The sequence below is a fragment of the Triturus cristatus genome, chromosome 10 (assembly GCF_964204655.1).
Source record: "Triturus cristatus chromosome 10, aTriCri1.1, whole genome shotgun sequence".
Lineage (NCBI taxonomy): Eukaryota > Metazoa > Chordata > Amphibia > Caudata > Salamandridae > Triturus > Triturus cristatus.
This window is the reverse complement of record NC_140593.1, coordinates 307,864,701-307,887,777: the sequence shown is the minus strand read 5'-3', so window position 1 is coordinate 307,887,777 and position 23,077 is coordinate 307,864,701. Positions and strand designations below refer to the sequence as shown.

General features: G+C 46.0%; 1 protein-coding gene across 5 annotated transcripts in view; it reads left to right on the top strand.

Moving 5' to 3' along the window:
- Positions 1 to 23,077, top strand: part of CROT (carnitine O-octanoyltransferase) — a 662,560-nt gene that overhangs the window by 293,202 nt on the left and 346,281 nt on the right. The window contains exon 1 of one of the 5 annotated variants that reach the window (XM_085631296.1): positions 10,706 to 10,889. The exons of 2 other annotated variants lie outside the window; for them this stretch is intronic. The gene's annotated coding sequence lies outside the window, so the exon portion shown is untranslated. Of the gene's footprint in view, positions 1 to 10,705; positions 10,890 to 23,077 lie in introns of those variants that run through there. 2 more of the 5 variants (XM_085631294.1, XM_085631297.1) reach the window with 2 other exon arrangements.

The following is a 23,077-nucleotide window of genomic DNA, read 5'->3' as shown; positions in this document are numbered from 1 at the left end:
CATCTGAGGAGGAAGGATTTCTCTCACTGATGAAGTGCACATATCAGCCGGGAGTAATGGCATATTTGTGAATCATTGTTCTCGTTCACCTGTTAGTGTATTTTGTGGCCACTGGTGCCGGGGTGGCTGATTTTGCGGGGGTTGGTTCGGAGCCTTTTACCCACATTTCATGAATGCACATTTGCGCTAAGGGACAGTGACCCTTTGGGGTGGTTTGGACGATGCGGTCTGTGCCAGGGATCCAAGACTTAGCCCGGTTGCCCAGACTAGCTCTCTCGTGGATGTTGAGGGTCCCCCCAGTAGGATTTATGGTTGCTCTGGGTGAGCGGGCTTGTGCACAAGTAGAGCATAAGGACTCTCACAAGATGGATTGGGCCTTTTCTACACTTGCAAGAGGCTTTTAGAGATTCCAGAAAGATCAGAGTTGTAAGGGGGACCGGGTTGGAGTGTAAACCATCAGTTCACAGAATGTTTTTAATGCATTGGAAAGAATTAGGGTTGTACAGGGATATGGGATTTCTATCGCCCAAAGCCTGAGGCATGGGGAATTCTTCAGGGGCAAGATATTTTAATGTATTTTTTGTTCCTGAGACAAGTAGGTCTTAAATTAAAGCAAACATTTATCAAGCTGCAGCACTCTCGTGCTAACAGCCAATCAGGATCACTAAAATAAGTCCCATCATTATACCAAATGTGTGATGGCCTTTGACTGGCCCGCAAAGTATTCCTGCATTCTTAGATGCGATTGATTCTGAGAACCTTGAGCCAAACCCCAAGTAAAATATTGCTTACTATTGGTAAACTCGGCCTTGGGGTGGGATTAGGGGCACTGCACAGAAAAAGAAGAATGCTAGTGCATTTACCAAGTTCATAAAAGACAGGGAATCTCAATGCGAGAGAAAACGCTGCACATGAAGGAGCAGGAAAACATTGCTTCAATGCAACGCACTTCCAGCATTTACTGGCAAGAGGCTGGGGAAGGAGAAGGGCTTTCATTCCCAGCGGTGGTTTTACCCACGAGGGATAGGGTGCTCCGCAACCCCCCCCCCCAACCCCTCCCCCAGTTCATGAAAGACAGGGAATCTCAATGCACCAGAAAAGGGTGCACATGAAGGAGCAGCAAAACATTGCTTCAATGCAATGCACTTCCAGCATTTACTGGTAAGAGGCTCGGGAGGGGATGGGGAAGGAGAGGGGCTTTCATTCTCAGTGGCGGTTTCTCTACGAGGGCAGGGGTGCTTTGCCCCCCCCCCCCCCCCCTCCCACTGCAAGCCACGCATAAAAAAATAAAAGGCATTGAAATAAATCATGCCGACTGACAGCATAGAGGACTGGAGAGGTGGCTAGCTGAACTCTCCAAAGTGTGCATGTCAGTTTGGCTGTCTGTCTTGTGACAGCCAGCCTGACATGCACACTTTGCCGCTCTCCAAACTGAGCTGTCTTAGACAGCTGGGTGGAGAGTAAGCACAAACCTCCAGGGTCTGAAGGAGTGTCTGGCCAACTCACTCCATCTAATCCTGGCTCCTCTCTCATGCTGGTTAATGGCATGAGAGCAGCATCTGCACTGGTTAGGGGCGCTCCACAGCAGACTGCAGTTTCACCGAAGAGGACGTGTGGCAGTGGGTAAGTACCGTTTATTAAAAAGTTATTTATATAAAAGGTTAGTGTAGTTTTATTTTGGGTGGAGGGAGAGTTTATTTTATTATGAGCTTTCGGAGGGAAGAAGTATTTTATTTTGGGCGTTTGGAGGGAGGGGGTATTTTATTTCGTTTTTTGGAAGCAGTGGGGGACTTTGCTCACCTCACCACTTTCAATGGTTTCCAGCCACCCCTCTTCCTTAGGGTCCTTTTGCACTCTGCCCTTTGTAATTTGCTCCAGTGCCCTCCTCATTCTAGTATGTAGGGCCCTGTCTTTTCTTGTCTTCTCTGCCCCTTATTCCACTCTGTGTGGCCCTGTCCTCAGACATCTCCACCCCCCTCGAGCCTTTTAATGTCCTGAATGGTCATATAGGATATGTGACAAGTTCCATGGTGTGCTGCAGGCACGAAGGCCAGTTTTCACGGGGCCTACACTTCCCTGCTGTCTCTCTGACACAGAGGCTCAAGCAGCTAAGCAATGCATTGCAGTTTCACTTAAACTGCCTGACCCTGATAATCTAGCGCATCAGACACTGGCAGGTATACTTTATTTGCTGTCAGTGCATGGTGTGTGTTTCTATTTTATTTTTCTGACGTGGTGAGGAGGTTCATGTTGAGAGGAGTTGTAGATTTACCTTAATTGCTAAAGTATCAAATGCACTATACACTAAGGGCTCTTGTGTACTTGAAGAGCTATACACATCTTATGGCTAAGGCTAGGAAGCATGAAGAGATGGGATTGTGACATGTTGATATTTGTCCAGTCTGTTAGTCTGTGCTCAACTTATGATTTTGGTGCACTCCCTGCTCCCTTCCGTCTACTGTCTCTTCTGGTCCTTCAGGGACATACTAGATGGGAGGCTGTAGAAGAGGTTAGTTGTGTTCTCAGGCTGTTATGGGAAGTGATGTCTAGGTATGGGAGAATGGGGGTAGCTGAGAGCATCAACATGTCCCCTCCTACACCGTATTGAGACTGTAAGCCACATATCGGGAACACGTAATGAGAAATGACTTGTCTCTTAATTCCAGCAGTCGAAGTACATTAAAAAACCACAGAATTAAATCTTGGTTGATGCAGTAGAGAACAGTGACATGTACATTTTAATTGCAACAAGGTCCCCATGACAGAAAGCACTGTGAATATGTAAGTTTTTATTTTAAACTTGCATTGCACACAATATAAGATAGACTGCTACAAAAAGCGCAAAAAGGTTTAAGATAAAATGGTGCTTCCTAAGTATAGATTTTAGTACTACCCAGACTGTATGTAATGACATTTAATTATAGAACTATACCTTAAAAGCACGCACTTCACAGCTCCTCTGGTAACTCCCTTGCAATACCACCTAAAAAGAATACATCTTTGTCCTCACAAAGCTTCAAGAGATTCAATCAATTAAAGCCAGTACCAGCTCTCAAGCAGCCTTTATAGTTGCAGATTAACCAGTTGCATACACTTGCATTTCTTCCAGGCAAGCAGACGCCCTGGCAAGAAGGCGTTTCTTGTTTAGCCACCTGTCCGCCTACGGTTTCAGAGCACAGGAGATTCTCAGAAAAACAATTCAGCTAAAGCGTGAAAACTATCGGAAGTTACCGTCCCGAGACAGTTGTCTTTTCACAAAACATAGGGCAACGGTTTTTCATGAATTAAAGAAGTAGGGTCCCGTTGTGCCCCTCCGATCTCGTTCACTTCAACCTCTGCCCAATTCATTATAATTAGTTACAGGAAACAGTGGTCCCTGAGAAATAAATGGTATTTAAAATACAATGAATATAGCCTCAGTGCTATATTTGCGCCAGTGTCCAGCCGGACAGGGCATCTTTAATAAATGTTATTTCAGCAATAATACATAGGATGTAAGTCAATTGGCAGTGGGATACAAGCCTGTATCCAAGGACTTACATATCAAATAAACAGTGAGGTACAAAAGGCTCAGGCAGTTTCGTGGTTGTTTCAGTTAGTAAATACTTAGGTAGCGAAACAACTGGTATACAAGGGGTCACCTTCACAGAAAATTATGTACAATAAATAATTTGTGTAAGGCTGACAACTGTGTCGACGGCGTTTCGATCCTTATCAAGAGGATATCGGATCATCATCAGGACAAACAATTAGAATTGCCCGAATAAAATTGCCTTATAAAACAATACACAAAAAGCAATATAAATAAACAAAGGGGATAAGATGGGGGAGAGAGAAGAGAACCATATATATGGAATTAGTATATGAGTAAGAAACATAAAAGCAATGCAGGGTGACTGATTTAAGTAAATATAGAGGTGACTGGTTGAATAGAAAAGGAAAGAAAAACGAGGTGGGGGTCAGATGCGCATATTCTTACACGAATTAATGACATGTTGGGTCTACACGGTAGTATGCACTGTGGGTAAAGGAAAAGGAATTTGCCGTAAATGCCCAAAATAGTGGAGTTACAAAATTATGAATTGGCAAGCAGTGCAACGAGGACAGTTCGAAACGGAAGGCAGAGATAGTGACGCTGGCAAGATACACATATGTTTACACGAAATGAAGACAGTTTAAATCTCTACGGCACTCTACAATGTGGTTAAATAGTGCAGCTGGTAAGATACACATATGTTAACACGAAATAAAGACAGTTTAAATCTCTACGGCAGTCTGCAGTGTGGGTAATAGAAGAGAGTTTTGCCATGGATGCCAAAATTAGTGGAGTAAAAACAATTATAGATCGGCCGGCAATGTATCGATCGCAGTTCAGAACGATAGGCGGAGAGATAGTGAGAATGGCAAAAGAATACAAAAGGAGACGAAAAGATGGCGTGGAAGCTCCGTGAATGTGTGGGTGAACAAGGCATGCGGGCTACGAGTGGCGATACAGAAGAAGTGAACGAGGGACCGTAGTGAAGTAATTAATTACCTCAGATAGCGTGATGTTCGAATAACGAACATGGAAACTCGCGGTGATCACGGGGGGGCAAATTTGCCCGGAATGGTGCGAGACACCCCGTGTTGGAGGTTGCCGGATGTTCAAGGGTCTGGAACCTGAGGGAAGAGGAGAGCGGGATTGGAGAGAGAGTTGAAGGGGTGGGGGAGTGGGTGAGATATTTGTGCGATGGTGGCTCCTACCTTACAGATGGTTGGTGAGTGGACCGAGGAAGATCGACCTTTGCGGTTGAGAGACAATGCTGAAAATCCGAATGGAAACGGAGAGTCAGGGCAAGGGGGAACGTAGTGGATGGAGGCCAGTAAGGGAATCAAGCGGGTAGTTAAGGTGCTTACCTCATGGAAGTGGAAGCGTGGATTCCGGCAACTCAGTTCGAATGGAGTGAGACGAGAGTGATGCTAGGTGGGGCATGTTATGGTCATGAGAAAGGAGTCATGTGACCATGTGGGTGGAGTGATGGTTGCTGAATGCGGCGGCCATTTTGGAGTGGCTAATAATATGCAGTGAACCCCATAGTGATGGCTGCTGAATGCGGCGGCCATTTTGGAGTGGCTAATAACATGCAATGAACCCGATAGGGGGAATTGAGAGAGATCAAAAAGGTTTAGAACATAATCTGAATTGTGTGATTTGTAATGATTCTGTGAAGCGGAAATATCAACAAATTGAAACTAGGCAGATCTTTGTCACAAAATGGAATTATTAAAGCGGGGAACAATAAGATTGTCAGAAAATCAGGAGTGTAAAATATTAAATCTTAGCACAGCATTAGGGGTACAGTAGGAGCATTACAATGTCATTGATTCAAGGGTGGAACGAAATTCAATTGAGCCCAATATTACGGTTACAGCAGCGTTGTCCAGTCTTCAAGACGGTTTAACCCTGTGTGGATACTGCCCGTTTTAAGGATACATTTCAATTCCTCTTTGTTTAGTAGTTGCGAGATGTCTGCTCCCCTTGGAGGCAGTTTGACCACGCTTATCACCGTCCAGCGGATGTCATCTTCAGTGTGACTAAGAGTTTCAAAATGTTCAACCAGTGGGGCATTTGCTGTTTTACAGCGCAGTCTGCTCCTATGTTGGCAGATTCTGATCCGAACCTTTTGTGTTGTCTGGCCTATGTAGATCTTCTCACAGGGACATATAATGGCATAAATAACGTTGCTGGTGTTACAATTCGAAAATTCTCTATGTACATGTTTCATAGTGCCAAATACAAATTCTTTGCAGTCAGAAGTAAATCTACAAGCCGTGCAGTTTCCACACTTTGTGTGCCCGGTTAAGCGTGGTAGCCCCCAGTGGTCATGGAGAGTGCCAGTGTGGGACAGACCTGGAAGTGCAGCCCGGACCAGGTGGTCTTTTATGTTTTTGCTTTTTTTGAAAGCAAAAAGAGGTTTGTCAAGATTGAGTGCACCAGCATTGATCACATTCCAATGCTTTAATACGCTCTTGCGTAGTTTGTTAGACGATGGAGAAAAAGTTGTGACACATACAATGCGTTTTCTTTGGTTTGGGAACCAGAAGGCACTCTCTTAGGCAGTACCATGCTCTTTTGAGGGCATTGCGTATCAGTCTTTTTGGGTACCCTCTCGTTGTGAGTTTAGTGCTTAATGTTTTCGCCTCTGCGAAGTAATCCTCCTTTAAAGTGCAATTGCGTCGTATGAGTAGAAATTGAGAGTAGGGTAGAGAGTCCCTCAGAGCTCTAGGGTGGTTGCTATTGTATTTGAGTAGAGTGTTGCGTTCAGTGGCCTTTCTAAACAGGCTGGTGATTGGCTGACCTTCTCTGTGTATGATGTTCAGGTCTAGAAAAGCAATAGATGTTTTATTATGTGAAAGTGTAAAATTGAGCCCTCCACAGTTATTGTTTAACCAATGTAGGAACTGGTCTAGTAGAGCTTGGGTATCCTGCCAGATCATGAAAATATCATCAATGTAGCGTTTGCACAGTGAAATTGCACCTCTAAATGGATTCTCTTGTGTAAGGATATGATTGGTTTCGAGGGCATTCATGTACAGTATAGCCAGATTTGGGGCGAAAACAGCTCCCATTGATGTAAATGTATGTAAATGTATAGGTATTTATATAGCGCCGATCACCACTACGGGTATCTCAGCGCTGTACTCATACCGCTGAAGGAACCCTTCCTGGCTTTCCATGTGAGGTGTCTACTCCTGGGCACCCCCATGGTGAGGCCAGGCATCCCAGCGCTGTTGGGGCCGTTGTGGAGATTAAGCAAGCTATTGCCCAGAGTTGCAGCGTGGGACCCATGATTAGAATAGGCACTGAGGAGAGAATATCCGGTCCGCGGAATTTATAGCCCGAGACCCTGCCGCGACGGGAATCGAACCCTGGTCCCGGACCAGTGCTCTGCATCGAGGTCTGCCGCTCTAACCATTGAGCCACACTTCTCCACTGTACCTTTTGTTTGTTGATAGAACTGGCCATCAAATAAGAAAAAATTCTTGGTAAGGCAGATCTCTAGCAGGTGTAAAATGAAGATGGTGGGAACGGCATGTGGTCTGGGACGTGAATCCCGGATATCTTCAATCACACGTAAAGAGTCAATTTGGGGGATGTTGGTATATAATGATTCAACATCTAAAGTGCATAAGGTGTCAGTGCATGGATCAAAAGAATGGTTCTCAACTAGCGTGATCATTTGCGTGCTATCTCTTACATAGTATGGGGTAACGGGCACAAAATCTTATATGAAGAAATCTACATATAGCCCGAGGGGCTCAAGAATAGAACCGCAACCTGAGACTATGGGATGTCCAGGTGGGTTGGATAGATGTTTGTGGATCTTAGGAAGTGTGTAGATGACAGGCGTGCGTGGTGCTTTAGCATTGAGAAATTGGTGTTCAAGCTTAGACAGAAACCCTTGGTCAAGACCGGTTGTGGTCACTTGCAGAATTAGTTTTTGTAATTCAAAGGTGGGGTTGGTGGGAAGTTTAAAGTAGTGATCTGTGTTCTCTAATTGTCTCAGTATTACATTCTTGTAACTGGTTAATTCTTATAATACTATGACAAACGCTGCTGTAACCGTAATATTGGGCTCAATTGAATTTGGTTCCACCCTTGAATCAATGACATTGTAATGCTCCTACTGTACCCCTAATGCTGTGCTAAGATTTAATATGTTACACTCCTGATTTTCTGACAATGTTATTGTTCCCCGCTTTAATAATTCCATTTTGTGACAAAGATCTGCCTAGTATCAATTTGTTGATATTTCCGCTTCACAGAATCATTACAAATCACACAATTCAGATTATGTTCTAAACCTTTTTGATCTCTCTCAATTCCCCCTATCGGGTTCATTGCATGTTATTAGCCACTCTAAAATAGCCGCCGCATTCAGCAACCATCACTATGGGGTTCACTGCATATTATTAGCCACTCCAAAATGGCCGCCGCATTCAGCAACCATCACTCCACCCACATGGTCACATGACTCCTTTCTCATGACCATAACACGCCCCACCTAGAATCACTCTCGTCTCACTCCATTCGAACCGAGTTGCCGGAATCCACGCTTCCAATTCCAGGAGGTAAGCAGCTTAACTACCAGCTTGATTCCCTTACTGGCCTCCATCCACTATGTTCCCCCTTGCCCTGACTCTCCGTTTCCATTCGGATTTTCAGCATTGTCTCTCAACCGCAAAGGTCGATCTTCCTCAGTCCACTCACCAACCATCTGTAAGGTAAGAGCCACCATCGCACAAATATCTCACCCACTCCCCCACCCCTTCAACTCCCTCTCCAATCCCGCTCTCCTCTTCCCTCAGGTTCCAGACACTTGAACCTCCGGCAACCCCCAACACGGGGTGTCTCGCACCATTCCGGGCAAATTTGCCCCCCCATGATCACCGCGAGTTTCCATGTTCGTTATTCGAACATCACGCTATCTGAGGTAATTAATTACTTCACTACAGTCCATCGTTCACTTCTTCCGTATCGCCACTCGTAGCCCGCATGCCTTGTTCACCCACACATTCACGGAGCTTCCACGCCTTCTTTTCGTCTCCTTTTGTATTCTTTTGCCATTCTCACTATCTCTCCGCCTATCGTTACGAACTGCGATCAATACATTGCCGGCCGATCTATAATTGTTTTTACTCCACTAATTTTGGCATCCATGGCAAAACTCTCTTCTATTAGCCACACTGCAGACTGCCGTAGAGATTTAAACTGTCTTTATTTCGTGTTAACATATGTGTATCTTACCAGCTGCACTATTTAACCACATTGTAGAGTGCCGTAGAGATTTAAACTGTCTTCATTTCGTGTAAACATATGTGTATCTTGCCAGCGTCACTATCTCTGCCTTCCGTTTCGAACTGTCCTCGTTGCACTGCTTGCCAATTCATAACTTTGTTACTCCACTATTTTGGGTATTTACGGCAAATTCCTTTTCCTTTACCCACAGTGCATACTACCGTGTAGACCCAACATGTCATTAATTCGTGTAAGAGCATGCGTATCTGACCCCCACCTCGTTTTTCTTTCCTTTTCTATTCAACCAGTCACCTCTGTATTTACTTAAATCATTCACCCTGCATTGCTTTTATGTTTCTTACTCATATACTAATTCCATATATATGGTTCTCTTCTCTCTCCCCCATCTTATCCCCTTTGTTTATTTATATTGCTTTTTGTGTATTGTTTTATAAGGCAATTTTATTCGGGCAATTCTAATTGTTTGTCCGGCAAATGATCCGATATCCTCTTGATAAGGATCGAAACGCCGTCGACACAGTTGTCAGCCTTACACAAATTATTTATTGTACATAATTTTCTGTGAAGGTGACCCCTTGTATACCAGTTGTTTCGCTACCTAAGTATTTACTAACTGAAACAACCACAAAACTGCCTGCGCCTTTTGTACCTCACTGTTTATTTGATATGTAAGTCCTTGGATACAGGCTTGTATCCCACTGCCAATTGACTTACATCCTATGTATTATTGCTGAAATAACATTTATTAAAGATGCCCTGTCCGGCTGGACACTGGCGCAAATATAGCACTGATTGAGGCTATTTTCATTGTATTTAAATACCATTTATTTCTCAGGGACCACTGTTTCCTTTAACTAATTATTACCCAAGGTCCCTGACCGATTTCCTTTGGGTGCCCTTGTTCTTTAAATGCAATTCATTATAATGGCACTGTCGTCAGGGGAGGTGGCAGGAATGTTTCTATATGCATGTTTAAACACTATCACTTTTAATAAATATCATTCAGTCCAGTGATATAATACGAAGTACTAACATGAAAAGCGTTCCTGTGTTAAAATAAATGTTTAAACATTTTATTTGTAAGAGGATTAACAGTATTTGCGATTTACATGTCAAATATTTTCATAGTACGGATCGAGCACGAGCTCTTAACACAAAAACAGAGCACTGGGTCGGCTCTGCCAGGTTTAATTTGTTGACTAGCCCGCCTCTAGTAGTTGTCTTTGCTGCAGCCGGCGCTAACTCTCCGACGAGCTCTTTATCGGAGATGCTCTCACGGTAAAGACTCGAGACACTGTACGTGCTTCCCTGAATCCCGGCTGCACCGGTTCTAGGCTAGGGGGCGGCTCCCAGCTGAGCTCAAAGTCCTCCCGAATCTTCAGGACTCCTCCCTCGCTATTGGCTTTCGTGCAAGTTCTGTCTTCCTCACTCCGATCCGTTGCCCTAGCCATGAGCTTCTGCTGCCCGCCTCCCTCGGAATAATCAGACCGTGCAGCAGCACACCGAGCCAAGCTGCTTTGACCATTCACCAGCCTCTTGCATTTGTCTATACTTTTAGGATAGCCTGGGACATGGGTGTTATGTTATAGTGCACTTCCTTCAACCATTCATTCCTCCGCGGGCATCTGAATAAAGTATCGCTCTTAAGTAATCAACGATCAGCTGAATAAACACTTGACGTGTATTACTACCCGACACCTAACTGTGGAAATATTATGGCAGTGATGGGCATTAAGAAGGTGGTAGGCTGAATAGACACTTTTTAGTCATCCAACCCACTATCTTGTTGCATACCGAAGTCGTACCATAAAACGATGAGAAATGTATCACTGCAGGAGGATGGTGGGCACTAGATGGCTCGGCGTGCTGCTGCTCTGGTCTGTTATGCAGAAGGAGGCGGGCTTCAGCCAGTCCCGTCACAGTTGAGTGGCAGGTGCTGGGATGTGCGCTCTCTGACAAAAGGAATGCCGAACCTCGGGGAGCCTATAGCGAGAGAGGAGTTCCCCCCAACACCGGAAGAGTCTGAACTCGGCTGAGAAACGCCTCTTGGGACAGAGTCGGTGCACGCTGGGGATCCAGTGAAATCCAGGCAAGTAAAGTGTCATGCGCCGTTACGTGAGAGCCTCTGGACGAGCACTGCTCCTCGGAGAGCCCACGTACACCTGCAGAATAAACACATCTCTAGAGCGGAGTATGAGAAAGGGCTGAGCATCACTTGCTTGTTGCGTAACATTGGATAGAAGGAAGAGTCTGGATAAACAGTTTCAAAGTCAATAGAATTAGAAGGAAAGGTACACGGGTGAGCCGTGTACTTCTTGGCTCATTGTTATATTATAAAGGCTGCATCTTCTACTGTGGTGGCTGGGCATGGGGCCCGGAATTACCTTTTTTATACACCGACACAAGCAGTCTGTGTGCAGTCAGGGGCACGAAGTCCTCTGTGCCTCGCGGCTCTGTTTACTCTGCGGGGAGGGTTGATGTGAATAATTAATGCTTTCGATCGCAGCTCGGGGTCGGTGTATTTAATAATTAATGCATTCGAACACAGCTCGTGCCCAACAGACAGTAGAATTCATTACAATATGAAACAAACCGTACACAACACTGCTGCCAAAGTCGGGCTGCTTATAGGCATGGTACGCGCACAACGTAACACTTACTCCTCCCCCACTTCTGATCCCTTTCTGCCCCCCGCTTGGCCCAAGAACTTTCGGAATCCGGTTATATTGTCCAAGGCGTAGACTTTTTACTCCCATCAAATCAGGTGACTCACCACAAACCATTACGAGAGTAAAAGTATAATGCCCTTAACCAAGGGCAAAGCCCCCATTCCATTTACCAGCACATCCACCATGACACCGCCTAGCACTTCGCCCCTGCCAATGTACCTGTTACTGGGCAAATCGAAGGGGAAAGTTTAGTATATCAACGACATGTTAGGAAAGGCCCCTATTTCTACTGCAAGAAAATGCACCACAGAGCGCAGAGTTCACTGGCGAACTCGTCGTCCCTTTGAGTTACCACTGAAGGGTCTCCTTAACACCCTTTATAATTGTGCCGCTGCTTAAAGCAGATCTTTTGGTCCTTGTATAACAAATGCACCCTATCCCCCGGACCCCACCTCCATCTGGGTGTTCAAAGATATGAGCTTCCTTCCAAATAGGAGGCTAAAGTAAATGTAACCAAGTAAGGCCACTGATGTCTAGGGGTAGCTTGAACCATTTTGAGCCTTCAAGCCATCCTTCTTGCTTACCTAGGATTTAGTAGCCCTTGAGCGGGTCCCCGCCACTGGCCCCTCTGCTCAGTCTACCTGAACACGGCGTACATACTTTATGTAGCTGCACCCCTGGGTGATTCTGTGGGTGCGAAAAAAGGGGTTGCTGGCTTTGGAATACTGAAGGTTTTATTGAGTGATACTGCTCTTTCGGTGACCATCCTTTGGAAAAGACTGATACAGGCAGTAACAGCGACTAATCAGAATGTAACTCCCAGAGGTTGGTTCACCGCATACCTTTGGCGCTTCAGTTGCAGCCTTCCCCAACACCAAAGTAAAATGCTTCACCATTAGCTCCCTAATGGTTTACCCATCAGGCATAACCAGGCCTGTGAACCCTTGTGGGGCGCTGCAGGACAGACTGGATTCTACTGGCTTAAATGCAACCATCGTACTATAACCGGGTTACCCTAAAGCCTAATAAGAATTGCACGCCTGTACCAGGCGAGTAACACCAGAGCTTGTATGCCAAATGGTGCCCTCTGGAATGTTATAAAAACACCTGTTCCAACCTCCCTGACCCGCATGTATCTGCAGTAACAGCTACTTATCAGAATGTAACTCTCAGAGGTTGGTTCACTGCATACCTTTAGTGCTTCAGTAGCAGCCTTCCCCCACACAAAAGTAAACTGCTTTGCCCATAACTCCCCGATGGTTCACCCTCCAGGCATAACAAGGCCGGTGAACCCCTGTGGGGCGCTGCAGGACAGACTGGATTTCACTGGCTTAAATGCAACCACCGTACTATAACAGGGTTTCCCTTTAGCCTAATAAGAATTGCATGCCTGTACCAGGCGAGTAACACCAGAGCTTGTATGCCAAATGGTGCCCTCTGGAATGTTATAAACACCCTTGTTCCAACCTTCTTGACCAGCGTGTATCGACCTTCATTGGGACAAGACCTCACCTAACTGTACGTGCTCCAGCCCCACTCACTGATGTGGATCTGCCTAAATTGTCTGCGTCTCCTGTCTTTATCCCGTACTTTAATATTTCTGCTGAAGAGCGCTCCCAAACATGCCAGCGGCTACATGCCCCCATTTGTAGCCGAACTACAGCTTCTTGTCTGAAGACGTACAGGGATGCCACCTACCGGATAAATGTCACTGCCTACTGTTAACCGGTCAGATCTAATCCGCAAAACTAAGGTAAAATACTTCTGCCTAAAAGATGCAGACATGCCAGGTCACCGTCCCTGCGGCTCAGTTATCAGTGCCAAGAAATGTGCAATCGGCCGCTACTCTTTTCTCGCATTAACAACTATTGCGTAATTTTTTTATGAAGATCAGCCACCTCTAAGCCAAAATGCTGAGTTTTGGTTATGTCATTAAATCTAGAATTCGTAAGTGTGACAAGGAGGTTAATTGATTAACCCACAAATGCATGCAGCCTCCCATACCTTGCAAAATACCTATATTGCATGTCTTGTCAAATTCCGAACCAGGACCGGACTGGCCATAGCGGGCCCCGGGCGTTTCCCTGGTGGTCCACCAGGGTGGGGGCTGCTTTTGGGCAACTGGGGGGCCATTTTGGCCAAAACCGGCCCTGGCAAACAGCTCGGCTGCAACAACCCGCCCTCGGGGCCGGTCGAGCAGTTTGCTGGGGCCGGTCGAGCAGTTTGCCAGGGCCGGTTTTGGTTCTCAGTCTGGCCCAGTTCTGAACGGACCCTGTTGCCAACGGGTTCTTTCCATTTGGTTAAGTCATCAATTTACTTCCAAGTTTTTGGACTTTTACTGTGAGCGAATCTCACTACCTGAGTCTCACCCACAATAAATTGACAGTAATTGAACTGAGTGTGTTAACCGCTAACGTCTGCCCTTTAAGATAATGCCGCTGCTGTGCAGCTAGGGTAAGGGCGCTGAGCTGGGTACATGTAAGCACACGCATGTGCGGGGCTACTATTATGCGCAACCCGGTATCTGTGTCCTGATAGCCTATCACATAAAGGTTACTTCAGCAATTGGTGCTGACCTTTTAATGTGAAGGAGCTTTCATAGTGTAGGTCTGCAATGCTTACTGGGACTTTCCCAAGAACCCACATCCAATTCTTATGGTACTTCAAGATTTGTCATAAATCTCTGGCTCAGCTCATCATCAGATTTCAGGCATTTACTAGTCTTACATGTCCAAGTTAATTACTTTGCTCCCCAGAAGTGAGATCACAGGCCTCCTCACACAATAGACCAGTTAACAGTGCTTGACCTAATTCCTAGAATTGGAAAGGGGATGTGGAGGAAATCCGCATCTGATAATTAGCTTCTCACATTACATGTGGGCTGAGGCACCTCAAGCCCACAGGAACAAAGGAGGAAGTGTGAACCCTTGGAGCCAACACAGAAGTGACTCGCCTTTGAAGTTTTCGTTAGAAGGGATCAGGCAGAAGCTAACTCCCAGGACTAGGATAGGTTTCTCCAGGGCCAGTGACATTGTACCTCCTATGCCTCTTTAGGAACAGCTGGGGGGAATGGACCTGCAGAGTGGGTCCACTAGGACTTCTGGGGGATGGGCCTGGACTCCACTGACACGCCAATGCCCTTCAGGAATTTAAGAGGCTCGGGGACTGAGATAGTGCAGCAGGGAGACTGTTTTGCTGATTGGTTGTGGAGGGTCTGTGCAAGATGATTATTCTCCTTAGTTTGAGCTACCCCCACGAGCAACCGAATAGCACTAGGAGCCACGCAGAGGACAGGTCTGGTGCAGGGAGACAGAAAATCTAGCTCCCCATGACAAACACCACTTAAGAGGCTAGGAGAACTACTGGAAATGTTCCTGGTAGCTAGAGCTGACCACCAGGATTGAAACAAGCCAGAGATAACCGAAACGCAGGCCTGCGGGGCCAGAAATATGCTGCTTTAAAGATTTACCTTTTTAAAAGAAGTTAAACTAGAAAGCAAAGCACATGGCCTTCATGCCAATTCGTCTTGAAATACCCTGATGGTGTGCCAGGGCCCGGCGCTCCTTTTGTTTTCCTTTGATAGGGAGTTTAGGTGAGGCCCCCTTCCATAGCCAACTTCTGTTCCCAGGGAATTCACCGCCCAGGACAGGGAAGGCCAGAGAGCGGAGAAGCAGGCATTGCGTGATGCTTGCACTCTGTCGTGCCCATGTCTGAGGGGCGCACCCCACTCTAAAACCTTACCCTCATGCTCCTTTGTGGTGGTAGAAATGCTTGCTTCTACTCCCGCCCTCCGAGTTCAGCGTGGGCTCGAGCAGCAAACACAGGATTCCGGCTCCTGATGAGTGCGTGGGTGACTCGGTCCACTCCCTCCCTCATCCCACTAACCTCAATGATTTATGCAGCTGTGAGTGCCCCAGGTGGGACCAGGGTACCCTTCAAATAAAATACATACTAGGAAATAAAAGAAAATTGATGGCAGCGCAAGGCAGCTTGAATAATAAAGAGGGTGAGCCTTTCATTTTGTATTCAAAGAGGCAAGCCTAGAGCCCTCTACTGTCCTACAAGGGCATTCATTTGCATGTTACTCTTCTTGTAGTGTACTTTTCCAGCATTTCTGGAGGATTGAGGAGGTGTAGCAGCCCCCCTTCAATGTTTTTGTTATTACCCGCCTTAAGTCTTCTGCGTCCTTGAGGTTACCATTTATTCTGAGTGCTTCTTGGGCTGGAGTTTTTGCTCTTGGGCTTAGAGAGCAGGGGCCCATAGTTGTGGGTCCTATGACTGCTGATGCAGTCTAATGGTAGTAAAAAGAAGAATCCGCACACATTTTTAGATTGAAAATAGTGTATGTATAATATTGATGTTGACAGTTTAAGGTGTAACACTGTATTGAACTCTATTGGTGATTAATACTGTGTTAATTGATTTTAATGGTGGTGCAATATTGAATCATGACGTGGTTGCTTTTTACTAATGTGGGGACAACCTGACAAAGCCAGTAGGCCTGCCTTATTTAAAATGATACCCCATATATGGAGATGGTTTTATCTGGTAAAGTTGGTGAGTATGGGGTTCAGAACCCACTAGGGATGTAATATGATGTGCAGGTTTCTGCAAAGGTATGTCCATCTACTTGTACAAATTTGTAATTTAATGCATAGTATTTGTTAGTGCTTGTGTAATATAAGTACTTTACTGTTTTAAAAGAAAAAGTACTCTGGACAATGAGTGTTGCTGTTGTGTTAGTACCAATAGGTATGCAGTTCCTCGAGAGAGTAGAGGTTAAAGAGATAAGGATATGAACCCTTGTTTGTGCGAATCAGTCAAGAGGGTTGGATAGAGAGGCGGAAGGACGCAAATCCTCCCTGTCGGAACTAGAGTCCTCACACACCCAGCCAGCTAGGTGTCATGCTTCATCATATGGACCTGCTCCTCGTCGGGTCGGCGCTGCAATACCCAACGGGCACCTGTTAAGGGGCTCTTTAGCGGAGATCTTTTGTTCCTTGCCGGTTGGAGCTGTGGGTGTGAGGGGTCTAGGTAGTGTAGATGTGGTGAAAAAGTTGGATAGTTCAAATAAGACTTTTATTCAGGCTGGCGATCCACCTTGTTAAAAACAGTAAGAGTGGCAGTTTACTGACTTTTTGGTCCAGTTAAGCTATGCTCTACTCTCAAGGTCGACATGTTTCATGCACATTGGTCAGATTTGATCCGTGGCAATTCTTCAGGACCTAGTGAGTGCACTATCTACACACAGTGGTTGGTAAAAATTCCTACCTACCAGTTATCACGAGTGCGAGCACAGTGTCCCGCAGTTTCATGTAGTGATCTAGAAAAAAGAGATGGTGGGAGGGAGGTTGTATGGTGGGTGTCACATGGTTAAAGCATAAGACCACAACAGTATTAATAAAAGGTCACTGTAAATCCAACATTCTCTCTAGTAGTTTCCACTCGCTCATAGATTTGCGTAAAATCCACCATTCCATTAGTCACTTAACCTTCATTAAAAACAGAAGACTGTTGATTAAATTATGGCTATGAGAAAGAAAATAGGGAATCACCTTAGCGTCCACAACTGTGTCTGAGTGGACATAACATGCCTACCCACTCACCTAACTGTGAAGTGACTTTCACTTCAGTCCGTGTTCGATGCTAAATCGACACCTAGGTTGTTGTGTCCTAGAAACATAAAAGGCAAGACAGTAATAAGTAAGCCATGGAGATATACTTGATACACATTCGCTCAGGTCACATGGCCGAGTGTCTTTAGGGGGGGGTGGGGGGCAGGCGCTACATTCAACAACCCCACCTGTGACCCGGCAGTGGCAGCAGTGGTAAAACTAAGGAGGGCACAGTACGAACCATTAACAGCTGTTGTTTCAAATAAAAGGCCCCCTCTAACAGGAGAGGTGTAGCCTCCTTGATCTCAGCAAGAGTGTCCTGCACTGACTGCATACAAATAGTCCTCCACCTCACTAGCCGGTGCAAAGGTCTGGCGTTGGCCGTTTGTCTGAAACAACCCATCAAAGCCCCACTCTCCAAAACAATGTCACGTAGTGCCGTACAGTGTCCTATAGTAACCAGTAATCACCAATCCTTCTACGGATATGTGCCGATACACCTACCCCTCTCTGCCATTACCGGTAAGGTTGTAAGCTGCCGTGGTCTGGCGCCAAAGTAATTTCCAAATCTCGTGTGGGGTGGGACAGGTGGGCAGCTCCCCAATCACGTCATGAGCATCTAGCTAATCGTGTAGTCAGTGGCGGCCATCTTGTAGTGTAGTTAAGTTGGGTGCCATCTATTGTGTTAGCTGTGTACTCCATTAGATAAAGGTCAAAATTGCGCCGCACTTAGATATGGTATAATGTTTATTGGCACACCGTATCAACTGCCAGTTCTACATTTAAAAGGACAACCGATCACGCTCATGCGTGGAAAAGAATATAGTGCAATTGATCAAATAGCGTGCATCCGTGATCTAAAAAGCCTCCATGCACTATGTTAATACCCGTGGCCAGTATACCGATAGACAGTGGCTGCACGAGTGGTAGGATCAGCTACTAGGTGCCAGTGAATAAGACCTCACCATTTCTTATTAGTGTGCCGACGGCAGAATTGCTTAAGGAGATCCTGACCAAAGTTGAATTATCTCTCAGTTAAAGAGGACCAAGGTATATCATCATTAAGGTAACAAATGAGCGTTATTTCCCATAGGAGTAACGTCCCCAAATGTGTACTCCTTGAATGAATGTCAATAAAGTTCCATACAAATCTTGTCAATGCTTTCTTCGTTTGTTAGGTTTATTTAGTTTGATTTCATACTATTACATTCATAGTGTTAATTTGTTTAATTCCACATTTGTTCTGCCCAATGCATTTCGGGCTGAGCCCTTCTTCAGGGGCCTTTAATTCTGAAAGTATAAGAATAATGTATTTTATGACCAAACCAATGTGCACTTCTTGAATGAATGTCAATAAAGTTCCATACAAATTTTTTCGACTTAATGGAGATGGAGATTCGCCCTGGTCTCTGCTAGGGAATCTGGTGAGTGACTCTTGCTCTCCCTCCTCGAGGCGCTTGAGATCTATGCTGTCTTACCCCCCCCCCCCCCCCCCCCCCAGCTGATGGTCTTGCCCTTCTCAATTAACCCCCGATGCCCCCGTCCTGCTCATAACCATGACTGTCGCCTCACATCATGACTAGCAGCTGCCCCTTACAACCTTAAGTCCTTGACTTGTTCTTTTGGCTATGGGTCTCTCTCTGGACACCCTTTTTGTTGAATTGTAAGCCGCTTTGAATGTCTGGAGTTCGTACTAGTCTTCTTCCTCAGGCTGGATGACTTTGCACCCTACACCCGAGTCCCGTTACTTTGCGGAGTAGAGAAACGGAAACTGGACTTCCCCTCACAACCTTCACGGTGACCATCCTGGAGTGGCCCCCTTTCCTTCCTTATTATACATTATCATCCTGGACTCTCCTTGACCTACGTGGACTGTCTTTATGCCCTCCTTGATACCTTAATTTCCTTAATGCTTAGTGCTGGATGTTGCACCGTTGCGCTGTAGTGCCCCTCTGATCACTTCAGAGGGATCTCCAGATATACTGGGCACATATTTTTGAACTTTTGAATTTTTGAATTTCTGAATTTTTAATTCTGAACCTCCCGGTTGCTTAAACCCACTTTGTGCTGCCTCTGCGAATTACTGAAGTAAAAGAAGAACACACACATCGCTCTGAGCCCCACACCAATAACTATGGTAATAAAAAGAGGAAGGGTCTATCCTCAATTCGTGACGGCCATCTTAGTTTGGTCTACTTTATCTCACATACTAGAAGATTACGATCTCCTTTAATTGACAAGGACACTCGTGCTTTGCGCACTGGAATCACCTAATCACATTTGATACTTTGAACCGTTGTTTCCCTCCTGCCTCCATATCGCTCTCCGGAGTTTACTCTAGTCACTTACTCCCCCGCCCTATACAGATCAACAATGCCCCCCCTCCCTCACCTCCCCATTTCGCTAGATGCACCTATCACTAAACACGGCCCAGACTCTTGGACCATCCTTTATCCCCCCAACCTCTCCAAAAATGCTAAGAAAAACTTCAAACACAAACCAATAATTCTTCACCAAGAAACGCTATTTGTAGATAACTATTGCAGTCTCACCTCCTTTGTAAAAACCAACTACATTTTCTACGCCAAGCGCCCCTCTAAATGGAAAAGCACCTTCCTCCACCACCTCCTTCCTCCACCACCTCCTTATCACAAAGTCATGCAAAATCCCATATGGCTTGAAACTATCCACCTCCCCTTCCCCCTACATTTCTTGGCGAAATAGACATCTCCATCTTTAAATCTGGAAACATCCTCATTCAAGCCTCGGAAAAACATCTCCCCATCTTTGAACACCATTTCAGCGCCCTATCCTACCTACTCTCGATACCATCCTCTGACCTATCATCCTCCCAATCACAATCTGACCCTACACCTCCTCTGTCACCTTCTCTTTCCCCCTCTTACAGACTTTGAAAACACCATGGAAGTCTCCCAAACACAGACTCCTTATCCCTTCCCTACCATAACAACTGCCCCTCCTAATGATTCACCTACTGCCTTCACATACACCCGTACTCTCTCTCCTCCGCTTGAGGCTCCAACATATCACAGCAGTTCCCCCCCCCCCTTCCATCATCCTCCCAATCTCAATCTGACCCTACACCACCTCTGTCACCCACTCTAACCCCCCTCTTACAAACTTTGAAAACGCCATGGAAGTCTCCCAAGCACAGATTCTCAATCTCTCCCCTACCTTAACAACTGTCCCTCCTAATGATTCACCAACTGCCTACGCAACCACCCTTACTCTCTCTCTCCTCCTCTTGAGGCTCCAACATCTCACATCAGTTCCACCCCTTCCATCTTCTTCTTGCTCCTAGCCCCCTCAATCACCTGCTCCAACTTCTTTCCCCCCCCCCCCCCCAACTGACCTTACCCTCCTTAACCAGGAGGTCAACCCCCCCTCACTCTCACCGAACTCCCTTTCCTTCCCACGACTCTCCTCTGTCCCCAGTGACTGCCTCACCCCACTTCTCTTCCCTCCCTTCAGCCATAAATCGGAACTCCCCTCTACACCCTCCCACCCGGGCTCCCTCCCCCCAGGCCTCTCGTCTTGACTAACACAGAACAACATCCCCCCCTAGTCCCCCTGAACTCCCCTTCTCCCTCATTCCCCAGACGCTTTTTAATATAGAACTCCATCTCGCTAACCTATCGTTTGAACTCCCCTCTCTCAGAAAAGATGTCAATTTCCTCTCCTCACTTAACCGCCCCAATCATTCTAGTTCCCTGTGCACTGAACAAAACAACTCTACATTCACCCAGCTACATGATACTACCCCCCTCTGTAACGATACACTTGGAGCCTTCCGCGCCCCAAACCTCCTCCCCACCTCTGACCTCCCTGACCCCTGTAATCCTTACCCCCCCCTGCTCTTTAACTACTGACCCTTTGATCCCACAGGCTCCTATCCCTGTGATCCTTGGGACTAACAGAATTCTAACTTCTCCAACTTCACCAAGACTTCCCCTGCAATTTACCACAATCCACCCCTGCCCTCCCCTACAACCAACCCTATACCCCTGTCTTGCATGCTGGTTAACTGTCGTTCGGCGGTCCGCCATGCGATTGAAATTTCGGAAACCATCCTTAGTGAATCCATTGACATTGCCTTTCTTACGGAAACTTGGCTTAAAGATCACTCCTCTTCCATTCTTGATATACTCCTGGCTACTCCATCCTCAGAAACGATAGACCTGTCAAAACTGGAGGTGGTCTAGCAATAGTCTATAAAAAATGAACTCCAACTCTCCTCTGTGCTTATCCACGATCTTTCTACTTTTGAATACCTCGGAGCTGAACTTAAAGTGCAGGGCTCCCCTCCAATTAGATTACACAACATCTGTCATCCTCCCAGCGACCCTCTTTTGTAGAAGAATTGTCTGACTTTCTCACCCGATCCTCACTTTCCAACTCAAAAAACCTCTTCCTCTGAGATTTTAACCTCCAGTGGAACAAAATGGACGATCCTATGGTTAACCTCCTCACTGATCTACTCGACATCAATGACCTAAAACAACTATGCCACTCACTCCAAAGTAGCCACTCTTGATGCTATCATTACTAACAATGAGTTGGCCTCACTTTCCTCCATAGTTCCCATCGACTGGTCCGACCACCACCTCATCCTTTTCACGATCTCTAACACTGTTCTACCGCCTCCACCCAAAACCATCAAACAGATTAAACTGACCAGGAATCTTCATCTTATCCCCCCAGGTGAACTTGAGGCCAAAGTTAAAGCTCAACTTCAACTCTCTCCTCCCTCACAATATGCCAATGACCTCACCGAACACTTTAACAAATCCATCGTTGAGGTCCTTGACCAAATTGCCCCGGGCCAAACTAAAATGACAGAAAAACTCCTCCAATTCCTAGTTCAATCCAGATCTCAACAATGAGCGGCGCACACTTAGATTGACTGAACACTTATGGAGGCAAAACCCTCCCCCCTTTAACCTCTCTCTCCTCAGATCCGCTAGATCCAACTATAAAAAACACATCCTCAATGCCAAGACATCATTCTTCCGCTCCCAACTCGACCGGGCCAAAAACAGACCGAGGGAACTCTTCCGCATTGTGAAAAAACAAATTTCCTCTGCACCCCCCAAGGTGATTGCCACCACTGAGAAATGCGAGGAAATTGCCAACTACTTCTTAGAAAAATATCCAAAATTGATCAATCGTTCGCCCTAACTCCCCTCCTTCTTAACCCACTACCCTCACCGGACATTTCCTCTAATTCTCCTTCATTCTCTACAGTCCCTCACGACTCCTTATCGCTCCTTCTTATCGTCCCTATTCTTGAACCAGGCCCCATCATACTTGAACTAAAAAAATAATGCTTCATGGCACGACTTCCATCCAGTCACTGAACTTGATGTCCTTAACGTCATTTCCAGACTGAAACCATCATCTCACACTAAAGATCCTCTCCCGTCCAATCTTGTCCAAGACCTAAAACATATCATTACCCCCTATTGGACCTCCATCATCAACTCCTCCTTTACCTCTGGTTGTGTCCCTGCATCCCTCAAATTGGGACAAATCACTCCCATCCTCAAAAATCCCGCTGGCGACCCTAATGACCTAAATAACCGTCGTCTTATCTCTAACCTTCCTCTCCTCTCAAAAGCCCTTGAAAAATGCGCCCTGCTCCAGCTAGATGGGCACATTGAATGAATCAATCTTTTAGACTCGTTCTAATCAGGCTTCAGAAAGGGCTGTAGTACAGAAACTGCAATGCTAAATATAATTGATGACATCCAACACGCCCTTGACAAAGGTGAATCCTCCCTACTCATTCTCCTTGATCTCTCTGCTGCTTTTGACACTGTTAATCACTCTACGCTACTTAACACACTTAAAGATCGTTTTGGCCTCAACGGTTCAGTCCTCAAATGGTTCACCTCCTTTTTCCAACACAGAACCCAGAAAATGTAAATCCATGACTGCCTTTCTAAACCTCTGCCCGTCTCCCTAGGGGTTCC